We start from the raw sequence: 9,160 nt of genomic DNA, 5'->3' as shown, positions 1-9,160 counted from the left end.
AGGTTTGAAGACTGTGGCCAATATCTGCACAAGCACCAAGTCACAGGTTAATCAAATGTGCATGCAGTTTGGAAACTTTTTTAATTTAATAAATTTTATGAGTGTATCTGCTGAAGAATGAATGGAAGGGAGTCAGTCTTGTTAACAGGGAAAGCCTCACTGAATGTATGATTAATATAGTAGGATTTGCCAAGCACATGACAAAGGAATACTATATTAAAAATTATCTTTCTGTTTATGGGAATGAGCACACACGATCAACAAAAGACTTATAACGGAATGGTTTGTAGATTATTATGTTTGAAGTGGAGACTTACAAAAAGACAGGATTTGAGACAAATGTTGCCAAACGAGAAAGAAAGAGCTACGATATGAGCAGCCAAAGAATAGTGGATGATTCTCAGTAAATATTTGTCCAAGTAGGGCATTCTGATGTGACTGGCTTCATTAACTTTACCTGAGTCAGCTGCACACTGAATATGTTATCCCTCATTGTATGCATGCAAAACTATGCTCCATTTTCATGCCATTGTAAATCTGAGGAGGGAACATCCCTCTGTGATATTAATGTGCTTCAAAAAGCAAACAAACAAAAACACCATGGGAGACTATAGCAGAGTGTGGCAGAGATACCTACCTCAGAGAGATAGGAAAAAAGCCTGAACCTAGTTTTGAATGGAAAGTGCAGCTAATCACACAGAATGGGTTCAGAGGCAATGAAGAAACCCTTGAGTAAGGGCACAGAAGAAGGCAACAAAAAATGGTTTACAACAGTGTTTCTCAACCAATGGTACTAGCGCCACTGGTGAGGTGGTATCCAGTGGTACTTGCAGGACCCCCAGAGCCCTGCCACCTAGCAGCGAGACCAATGTGACAGTACCGATTGGAGGCTTAGCTCTGCTTGGTGGATAGCGCTCCAGCTTGCACTTTCTATGTGCTCGAATCAGCCCTCCTGCACACCCTAAGCCATTTACTGGTGTTTACTGTGTTGCGCCTGGCCTCCCAATCCAGAAGGAACTGGTAATGACATCATTTCCAGTTAGTTCCATTGGTACTTCCAACAGGTGGACCATGCAAAGTGGTACAGCAGGGGACAAACATTGAGAAATGCTGGTCTACAAGGCTATGCTTAGAGTACTCTTCTCTTATACTTGGAGTATGCTTAGTCTTAATCAGCCATATCTGATAGTTTGATTTGTATGCAACCCTCACCTAACAACCAGTTTGCCCATGTGTGAATGCACACTGATGAGACTCTACTTAATAGTGGGCTCCCGGTATTCATGGGGGATCCGTTCCAGGACCCCCTGCAGATACCAATTTCCAAGATACTGTGATCTGTGGAAAGCCCTTAAAGGACCTCCTGGATCTGATTGGAAGCTGTTTCTGCTCCAGTCCAGGAGATCAAGTGAGGCCCTCCAATGCAGCTCAGCACCTGCGCAGAGTCAAATCCATTGATGCTGAACCCTCAGCCCACTGTAAAGATACAGAGATCTCCTCCCTTATCCTGCTACTCATCAGCCAACATGACATTGTACACATACTCCTGAATTCTGCTGCTACATAGCAAAGACCAAAGTGGAGGCTGGTGGGGAGTCAATTTGTAAGACGTCTGTATACTACTTCTGTATGTATCTTACAATTGGAGTTATGGGTGGTCTGATGTTCCTTCCTCGGCCACCACACAATAGGTGTCTTTCTATATCTTTTCAGCATGAACATGGCTCAAAAATCATTCAAGGGGTGGGTCACAGCCATGTGGGAGCAGCTTCAGCCTGCATTTCTAGCCTGCTAGAAGTCCCATTGACCAGTGTAAAACTCATTTTTGAATAAACATGCACAAGGTTGGGCAAAATTGGTGTCCACTCAAATGAGAAGCATGGTTATTCCCTTCACTATTACTTCTGGTGGTTTTGGAAGGGGATCTCTGGAATGCAGCTCCGAAATAGTTTTTGCATTTGCATACCAGCCTATGTTTTCCAGGTTAAACCTCAGTTTGTTACCTTTTGAGTCTCTTTGTATTAATGGCATTGTTTGTCTTTACTGGTGTTATGCAGCATCCTAATTTATTATGGTCTGCAAATGCGGTTGATGTGCTGCTTACTCTTCCTTTCCATTCATTAATAAAGATGTTAAATGAAACTGAGCCTGACACTGCAGTACTACGGTGCATTTCTTTTCACTGCAAAGGCTTAATACTGAACTACAAACACAGGAGAATGCTGTATGCTGTATGCTAGGACAGGGGTGTCAAACTCATTTCATACCGAGGGCCAAATGGCATTCATGATGCCTGCTGAGGGCCAGAAGTGATGTCATTAGGCAGGAAGTGATGTCATTAAACAACTCATAACCAAAAATAAGCACTTTTTCTAACTTAGGAATTCATTAACTATAAATGACAGAAGAGAAAACAAGCAAATCTTTATCATATTTCAAGAAATGGGAGAGCCCAATTTTTGTGGGGGCTGCCCTTTTAGCAGTAACACCTCAGAACCGCTCAGCAGTTGAGAGGCTGAGGGCCAGATAAAAAGCTTCTACGGGCCATATACAGCCCCCGGGTCCTTATGTTTGACACCCCTGTGCTAGGACATCATACTAACTTCTAAGGAAGAACATAGATTATTTATGCCTCAGTCCTATTGGGGACTTACAGCATGGATCTTGTGATCCGCTGCTATAAGCCTCCCAGTCTGGTGCTGTCAAAGGTATGCTGCCATTGTGAGCTGTGGGACTGCCACTGCAAATGGCTGGAGGCCCCACACATGCACCATACGGTACATCCCTCCCAGAAACGGGGGGGGGCAGGTCAGGGGCGGTTTGGCAGAATATTGGGTGATGAGCAAGGCAGGAAGGGGGAGGTTTGAGGAGAGAGGGGGTGGATCTCAGCAGCAGTCATGCATGCTGGGATCCTAATCCCCTTTTTCCAGCCCAACACATCTCCTGAGGTTCTTCGTACCAATGCCAATTAGATAGCTGGCACAGGCACAGGCTCAGGCAGACCCACTGGCAGCCAGGCAGCTAACAAAGAGGAAAGTGGAAAATATCAGGAGCAGCAGGAATGACCACCCTGTTTGGGGGGGGGGGATCTCTGTAATAGAAGGAGCAGGAACTCTCTGTAAGAACTTCTAGGAATGTAACATCATGCTGCACCATCTGATTGGCTCTTCAACTCAGAGTAGTTGCCATCTCTGTTCTTGAGGTCCTGAGGTGACCACAGGGAGGTTTCTAGAGCAAGGGAGCAAGTACCCTTGGCAAGGGGATGCATCCAGTCCCCCGATTCTAAAAGGTCTTTGGCTAGTGCGTCTTCCTGAACTGTGATCTCATCAGGCCAGACTTCTGATCTTGATACAGACTGGGAGCTGCAATGGGGTCCCACCCAAATAGAATTAGATATCGGATTTTAGACTGATTCTGACAAATGTAGATGGGTTGCCTGTTTTGGCTTTTAACTTATTGGGACAAACTGGGAGTTAGCTCACTATGACAAATTTCTATTGTGGTTTTATTTATTTATTTATTTTATTTACTGTATTTGTATCCCGCCTTCCTCCCAAAGGGACCCAAGGTGGCTTACAACATAAAATACAAAAACATAAACACAATTAAAAACAATTGAAACAAATTAAAAACACTTCATGGATATCTTTAAAACAGCACTCAGAGCATTAAAAGAATAAAAAAAGGGCAACTGCAGCAATTTTATAAAAGCCCCAAGTCTGTGAACCAGACGTTAAAAAGGGTAAGAACACAGAGAGCTTGTCTAAAAAAAAAAAAAATGTCTTCAGGCCTCACTGGAAAGTTATAAGAGAGGGAGCAGTTTGTAAATCAAAAAACAGTATTAATTTAAAAAACAGTATTATTGAGCTATAAAAACTTATGAAGATGTCTGCATAAAACTGTGGGGGCCACAGGGGATACTGTAAAGAAAAGAACCTGGTTTTGAAGTTTTCCTTCTTCAGCATCAGCCAGGCCAGCGCATGAACATACACCAGCCCATGGAAACCACATCTGGCCTCTGCACTGATGCAGATGGGCAAGCTGTCCCAGTGGTGGGCCGCCAGCACAGGAATTTGTGGAGGGCAGAGAGGGCATTCTGGAGGTGTTCCAGGGTGGGGGGAGGGAGGGCAGCTGATTGATAGTTGGTTGATAGTTGGGCTGGGTCTGGGAAGGAGGTGGTGCCAGGATCCATTACTTGGGCTGGATCCTAACCCCCTCCCTCTTTAGGTGGTGCAGATCCAAGTAGCCCCATTCGGCCCGCTGCCACATTACTTGGGGTAAGGGGAAAATTCCCCTTGCCCCGAGTTGTGCCACAGCCAACCCCAGCCCTGCTGGCCTGCCTGCTCCAGGACAAGTTAGGATTGGAATGTTAATATCCCATGTAGTTAAATGTCTGAGGCTAGATGGAATCGAATATCAACTATTAATATTGTTCATTATTTTTGTAACCCACTCATTTGAAAATCATTTGTGTGGAACCCCCCCCCCACATCTACCCATGTTCATACTGTACATTTAATTCCAGTTTTCAGGACCACACTTGGTTATATTTGCCGCCTTTCCCTGATTCACACCCCGAAAGTGTAGCTGGCAAGGGCAGCGGCAATCCGAGGTGTTCATTTTGTCTTATAAGAGAGCAGACAATTGGCGGTGGAATTTCAATGGTATGCAAAGCTATTCTTTTTTCTTTCTTTTTTTAAACTCCAAAGTTAAACATTGCTTTTATATAATGGGTACAAATAAATGAAAGAGAGCAAAAAGTAGCATGGGGGAACTTTTGTAATTATAGATGTAATTGTAATCTGATAATTAGTATTCTTTCCCCAAAGTCATGTGTAGCTACTCTTTGGTTCATTGTTTTGTTCTTGACAGAAACCATAGTTACACTTCATAACAGATACAGGAGATAACGGCTCCCCTTCTCCCTGCTTTTTAAAACAAGTCTACAGCAATATGTACCGGAAAGAGGAACTCACATAACTGTTATGGGACATTGGGAGAAACGAAATTTTGCTACGGTAAAGTTCTGTGATCAACTAGATGGGCAGCCCAATCCGAACTAAAGTCCCGCAGTGCAGCGACACCGATACAGCCCAGCACAGAAACAGAAGCTGCTGGAGGTCTCCCTGAGGGAAGGGGAAATTCATCCCCTTTCCCGACGCTATTCAGGCTTGCACCAGACAGAGGCTTTCCTGAAGGGGGGGGGGAAACAGTAAGTGTTTTCAGGTGCCCGGACACCCATGTAAAGCCATCCCTCCCCCTCTGCTTCCGAGCCAGTCTGGGCTACAGAAGCAAAGTGGAGGCATCAGAAGCAGACAGGGAGCGGCTGCTTTGCAGAGGCACCCAGGCACCTGAAAACACTGTTTTGCCCCTCGTCCGGGAACACCTCTGGCGCCAGACAAATCACTATCAAGAAATCAGGAGTGAGAATGCAGTTAGGATACAGTGGTTGCCACTGCCACCGTTCTCATCCCCCTCCTGGGTCTGATCCACATCTTTCTGCCCTCTCTCACCCCATTAACCCCCTCTTTGCTTACATTCCGCCCTCCCCTTTCCCCCTTTGGTCTGCATGGTTGGCAACCTTCAGTCTCGAAAGACTATGGTATAAGCCTACAGCTCCGGGTATTCCCAGGCGGTCTCCCATCCAAGTACTAACCAGGCCTGACCCTGCTTAGCTTCTGAGATCAGATGAGATCAGGCATGTGCAGGGTAACAGTTGCTGCCAGTAAGCAGTAAGTTGCTTACTTACTACTTACAGATTACAGCAGTAAGTTGCTTACTTACTTACTTACTTACAGATGAGATCAGGCATGTGCAGGGTAACAGTTGCTGCCAGTAAGCAGTAACAGTAAGGCTGCCCCTTTGGTCTGCAGACAGCCTATTTGCTCCAGTGGGTACAGGCCTTCAACTGGTGCCAGCAGGCCAGTGTAGGTCTTTCCACTGGCACCACAAGACTCTGTGCTGCTGCAACGTTACAGCATGTTTGCGACAGTGCACACTCTCATCCCAGTGGCACAAGGACAAAGAGTATTGTGCTGTTAGGCTGAAATCCGATACACTCATACACTCATGGGAGTAAGTCTCACTGAAATTGATGGGGCTTACTACTGAGTAAAAATGCATAGGTTTGAGCTGTAATTCTCCTCACTGCAATGTTACTGCAGTTCCTGAATAGCACTTTCAACTATATCAATTTTTATGCTAAGTGCCTTTTCTGCAAATGGAAGGCATTCCTATTTATGCAAGAGAGGGAGGTGTCAAGCTCCCACTTAACTGTAGCCCTCTGTGCCCCATTCAGTCCCATGCTCTTGTTCATTTCAAAAGAACCAAGGAGGCTGCATGGTGCAACGGGAATTAGAGATGGAAGTGCACCAGCTGGTTTACCCACCAGTCCTCCATAGGAGTATGCACAGGTGCATGCTAGCAGGGCAGCTACTGGGCGGCAGAGACAGGCAGCATGGAGGAGGGCAGCACCCCTGAGTCCTTTATATCTTATATATGGGCAGCAGGTATGGTCTGGAGGTTGAGCTGTTGCCCTGCCAAAAAAGCTAAGCAGGATCAGCTTTGGTGCCATTTTGGATGGGTGTCAGGAAAATCAGGCAGACAGATTTTCATGGAGGAACATTGAGCAGTAGAGGAGACTGTAGAGGAATCAACTGGCAAGAAATGGATAACATCTTGAGAACCAGTCTGAGGTAGTAGTAGTAGTAGTAGTAGTAGTAGTAGTAGTAATAATAATAATAATAATAATAAACTTTATTTATACCCCGCCCTTCTCCCCAAAGGGACCCAGGATGGCTTACAACATGTTAAAAACAGATTAAAACATAATTTAACAAACAGATAAAAACATATTAAAACACATTAACAGATACCATAAAAACAGTAGTCAGATAAAAAGTCAGATAAAAAAGAGCGAAAAGCAGCAGATCACAGAGGACTCAAGCCTGTAAAAAATACTAAAAGATGTAAAAAAGATGTTAAAAAGGTATGATTTGCAGCAGCTGTGGAAGCTTGCACAGGGCAAGTGCTGTGCAGCCAGAACAAAAACTGCACTATGAAGGGGGAACACCTGAGGAAATGGAGGATTCTATGTGTTCTCTCATAGAATAATACTTGTAAAAAATGGGGTTTATGGTCTCCCTGTGTCAACCGCCTTGAGTCTCTGACAAAGGCAGTATAGAAACAAACAAATAAAATATGTCCACCCAGATGTAAGTCCCATTGTGGTTATTGGGGCTTACTCCCAGGAAAGAGCACATAGGATTGCTGGCCCAGCCACAATGCCAGTTTTCATATAGAGCAGCTGTACAGATCTAGAAGGTGAATTTGTATTCATTCAGTGCTGTTAGGAAGGAAGTATACACCCATTGACCTTCTTCAGCATTCATTTCTTTAATGCAGGTATTAGCCCTCCTCTTCCAAGAAATGTACATCTTTGCTAATGGATGTACTCTTCACAGACTACTAACCCCAAGTCGTAGGAAGTGTTCCCAAGGAAGCTGTGTTCATATTAATAAGCCCTCAACCAGTTCAAAAATCATAACCACATGACCCAAAGGAAGGCCTTTTCAGTGAGGTTGTGTCCTAGAGGTCCTGCCAAAATACCTCAGGGGGAAAAAGGCAATGAGACCACAACCGTTCTTTGAAACCTTTACTGAAGCTTTCATAAATATGTGGCCACAAGACAAAGCCTATCAAAGCCCTCTTGTCTGGAAAAATTACTGCAATCACTTATCTTTAGCTATGGTTAAAGTTCCGCTATGAAGCTTCTGATCTGAACATCCCAGGGCTCTCACGCTTGCTCTTGTACAAACTCAGCTCCCTGTGTCTATATATATTCAGTGGAGATTAATTTGAGGGAAGCAAGCAGTTATGAAATGCCTTGAAAGCATGTTCTCCACAACTTCAGCGAGAAATCCTTTTCAGTTTGTGAAAGAAATGAATTGCTTGGGAGGAGGGCCCTTTTTAGCCCCATCCACGCCTCAGGGCACAGCTGTGTGAGCACCTTGACAAAAGCAGACTGGCTGGCGTTCTCCCAGAGTGAAGCTTTCTCCTGAAGAGAAAAATACATGAGGTCATCTTTATATTTAACAGCATTTCAAGGAGTTATAAATGAATAATCACCTCCAGATCATACTTATACATAAATCCTGTTTACGTTCAGGGAAGAGTCAGTTCAGACAAATAACAGGGAAAAATCACCATGTGGTAATTTTTTCCCCTTCTCTGCCAAACTGTCATTTACAAAGAAACAATTCCCAAAACCATTCATCACATGGTTGTCATGGCAATCCTACTGGAAAATCCGCCCAACCCAAGGCCAGTAACGTGCCTGTTGATTCTGAGTGCAGATTTAAATGTTTAACAAATATTGCTGGGATGGTAGAATATGCTGCTGCTTGTCAACCTCTTTATGTCTTTATCTGGCTTCATGATGCATGACACATTTTGATTACATGTGTATGTGGTGCTGGGTGCTTTCCAGGGGATCATAATCCGGGCCAGTACCATGACTTCAAAGTAGGGCTTATGGTAACATGCTTCAGATCCCACAGGTCTAGTGGAAGGCCACACCTTTATTTTTCAGAGCAATAACACACACACACCCAACTCCTCCAAGCTGCGCTCTCCTTATCCTTGGAAAATTCCATGAATGGCTACACCAGGCCAGCATAGTGCAAGTGACCCTGTGAACCAAAGCCACATCCTGGGAGCTTCCTGACCAAAAAGAAACAAAGTTGTGAGGAATAAAAAGAAGGGACTCCAACCTTAGCGGTCCTCACCAACTTCATGGCCAAATGCAATCCAAGGGATCCTGCTAATGAAGCAACTGACTCCAGAGCCTGTCATGAGCTTTTGTTGAACAATAGTTGCATGGTGCAAATATTGTTTTACATCTTATCAAGGGGCAACATAAACTCATGGCAAGCTCTGGAGTCAAGTGCTTCATTAGCAACTGACTAAGGGCGCAATCCTAACCCACTGTCCAGCACTAACATAAGAGCGATGCGCTTCCGAGGTAAGGGAACAAGCATACCATTATTTTGAGGAGGCCTCTGTGAGTGCCACCCAATTGCAGAATGCAGCACATGTCCCACTGGCACCGCTATGCCAGTGCTGGAAAGTTGGTTAGGATTTGGGCCTAAATAATTTGTCA

The 9,160-nt window shown here is 44.6% G+C and overlaps 1 pseudogene; it reads right to left on the bottom strand.

Annotated features, from left to right (window-relative positions):
* Positions 1-5,607: 5,607 nt before the first annotated feature.
* Positions 5,608-5,727, bottom strand: LOC136646840 (5S ribosomal RNA; annotated as a pseudogene).
* Between the last annotated feature and the right edge of the window lie 3,433 nt (positions 5,728-9,160).

The sequence above is a fragment of the Tiliqua scincoides genome, chromosome 3 (genome assembly GCF_035046505.1).
Source record: "Tiliqua scincoides isolate rTilSci1 chromosome 3, rTilSci1.hap2, whole genome shotgun sequence".
In the NCBI taxonomy this organism is placed as follows: Eukaryota; Metazoa; Chordata; class Lepidosauria; order Squamata; family Scincidae; genus Tiliqua; species Tiliqua scincoides.
This window is presented reverse-complemented; position numbering and strand designations above follow the sequence as displayed.